Source organism: Myotis davidii, unplaced genomic scaffold (assembly GCF_000327345.1).
Source record: "Myotis davidii unplaced genomic scaffold, ASM32734v1 scaffold127, whole genome shotgun sequence".
NCBI lineage: Eukaryota > Metazoa > Chordata > Mammalia > Chiroptera > Vespertilionidae > Myotis > Myotis davidii.
In genome coordinates this window covers 6516-9737 of record NW_006298311.1, presented here as the reverse complement: position 1 = coordinate 9737, position 3222 = coordinate 6516, and positions in this window count along the sequence as shown.

Genomic DNA, 3222 nt, shown 5'->3' with positions numbered 1-3222 from the left:
GTCTTTCTGATTCTTACATAAGTTGATATTTTGTCCTCCATCCGGTTTATGCATTCTAGGACCCTTAATCTGCATTCTTTTTCTGTCATGCTGAATGCCTCTGTTTCACTTAGCTGCTTTTCTGGCGAGTCCTCCTTTTCTTTCCTTTGGGGCTTTCTTTGTCTACCCATGTTTGATCTCACCGACATATCTAGATGTTGAGTTGTTCAGGGGCTGCTCATTGGGTGGCAGTGGCATCTCGGGCTGGTATTGATTTCACAGAGGAAGGGGGGAGAGAGGCTCCTCAGTTGGCAGCAGCTCCTCTGGTGGGTGCTGTTCACAGCTGTGGTGGCTCCTCTGGCTGGTGAGGGGAAGCTTCACACACAGCTTCTTTTCCTCAGACAGAACGTGTGCTGATCACGAGGCTGCTGTTCCTTGGATGGGGGCGGGCTACACATGCAGATGCTACTCTTTGAACTGGGGTGGACTGCTCACATGGCTGCTGTTCTTTGAATGGGGGCTGGCTGCTCGCTGCTGTTGTTCCTCTGATGTGATGGGCTGCTTGCGGGGCTACTGCTCATAGGACTCAGAGAGGTTGATTGCAAATCTGCTGCTCCTTGGACGAGAATGAGCTACACGCATGGCTGCTCCTCCTCAGATGGGGACATGCCACTCACCCTGCTGCTGCTCGTCGGACAGATGAAGGCTGTTGTGGCTGTGCTCCTCAGACCAGTGAGTGCTGCACAGGGCTACCACTCCTCAGATGTGGGTGGTCTGCTTCTGAAGCTGCTGCTCCTCGGACCGGGGTGGGCTGCTGCTGCTCCTCGAATGGGGCCTGGCCGCTCGCAGAACTGCTGCTCCTCAAATTGGGCAGGCTGCTCATGCGGCTGCTGCTGCTTGGACAAGGGCAAGATACTTGTGCAGCTGCTGCTCCTCAGATGGGGGTAGGCTGCACAGGGCTGCTGCTCCTCAGACGTAGGAAGACTGCTAATGGGCTGTTGCTCCTCTGACAGTTCAGACTGCTCGCCTGGTTGCTCCTCCTCAGATGGGGAAGTGGGCCACTCACACAGCTGCTGCTCCTTGGACAGGGGCAGGCCACATTAGGCTGCTGCTCTTAGGCTTGAGGCAGGTGCTCACGGGGCTGATGCTCCCTGGACAAGAGCGCGCCACTCACGTGTCTAATGCTCATGTGGTTGAAAAAATAATGTGAAAAGAAGTAGGAAATAAAGGAACAAACAAAAAAAAAGGATAACAAATAAAAAATAAAAATAAAAAAGCTAACAAAATAATAATAATAAATAAAATGAAAAATTGAAATGAATAAAATGAAATAAAATGAAAAATTAAGCCATTCCTTTGGCTGGCTTAAGATTCCAGTTATCTGGAATGTCTGTGATTTGTTGTTGTTGTTGTTGTCGTTGCTGGGACTCAACCCTTTCTACTTCTATGGTGTTAGTTGTTACTTCCCTTTCATTGTTTATTTTATTTATTTGTGTCATCTGTCTTTATTTCTTGAAAAGCCTGTTTAAGTTTTTCTATCTACTCTCTCTTTGAAAGAACCAGCTCTTGGTTTCATTAATTTCTTAGGCTGTCTATGCCTAGCGCTTGGCAAAATGTTTGAAGATACAACTGACCCACAGTTTGTGGCTACCCCTGCTGGGCTTGGCTGTGCACACAAAGATGAGGGCATTAACCCACTTCCTGGATGCTTTGTTTGTTTCTTCTATGATCTTTATTATTTCCTTCTTTGTACTCTCTCTACGTTTCTCATCCCAGTTCCTTCAGGTATAGAGTTAGATTGTTTATCTTTGTTCTCATTTCTTGATGGTTCAGTTTCTTTCTTATAACTGCTTGTGCTGTGTCCCATAGATTGGGGTTGTTGTGCTCTCATTTTCATTTGTTTTAATGTAACTTATGATTTCTTCCTTGATCTCATGTATAACCCATCCATTGTTCAGTATCATGTTCCTTAGCCTCAATGACATTATGTGTTTCTCAATTTTTTTCCTTCTAATTTCATACCATTATAGTCAGAGAAGATGCTTGATATCATTTCAATCTTCTTAACCTTATTGAGATATGTTTTGTGTACTAACATGTGGTCTATCCTAGAAAACATTTCATGTGTGCTTGGAAAGAATAAATATCTGCTGTGTTGGGCTGGAATTCTCTGAAGACTTCAATTAAACCCATCTGCATTAGTTTGTCATTGCAGATCTGTGTTTTCTTATTGATTTTCTGTCCAGAAGATCTATCCATCGATGTCAATGAGGTGTTAAAGTACCCTAAAATCTATAATTACTGTCAATCCCTCTTTTTATGTCCTACAAATTTATTTTATTTATTTCAAGATTTGTTTTTTTTAAATGTAGTTTTATTCATTTCAGAGAGGAAGGAAGAGCGAGAGAGAGATAGAAACTTCAGTGATGAGAGAGAATCATTAATTGCCTGCCTCCTACATATCCACTCCTGGGGATAGAGCCTGAAACCTGCGCTGGTGCCCTGAGTGCCAAAGCAGCTGTGACTTCCTGGTTCATAGGTCAGTGCTCAACCACTGAACAACACTACTGGTTGGGCTCAAGATCTCCTTTATCTATTTAAGTACTCCATTTTTGGGCTTATACATGTTTACCAGAGTTATATTGTCTTGTTGGATTGCTTCTTTTATTATTATGTGGTGTCTTTCTTTGTCTCTTACTATAGTCTTTGTTTCAAAGTCTATTGTGTCAGATATAAGCATTGCTATCCCAGGTGTTTTCATTTCCATTTCCATGAAATTTATTTTTCACCCCTTAACTTTTCTCTGTGTGTATCTTTCATTCTGGAGTATGTCAGTTGTGGACAGTATATACGTGAGTCTTGCTTTCTTTTTTTTTTTGTCTATCTTTCTCTTTTTCTTTTTTTGCTTAAAGTATTACAAAGGGTATTACATATGTGTCCATTTTTTCCCCTGCCCTAGACAGTCCCCTAGCCTCCCCTATCCCCCAGTGTCTTATGTCCATTGGTTTTGCTTATATGTATGCATACAAGTCCTTTGGTTGATCTCTTAACCACTCAACCTCTGCCTTCGCTCATAGGTTGGACAATCTGTCCGATGCTTCTATGACTCTGGTTCTATTTTGGTTCCTCAGTTTACATTGTTCATTATATTCCACAAATGAGTGAGATCATGTGATATTTATCTTTCTCTGACTGGCTTATTTCACTTAGCATAATGCTCTCCAGTACCATGCATGCTGTTGC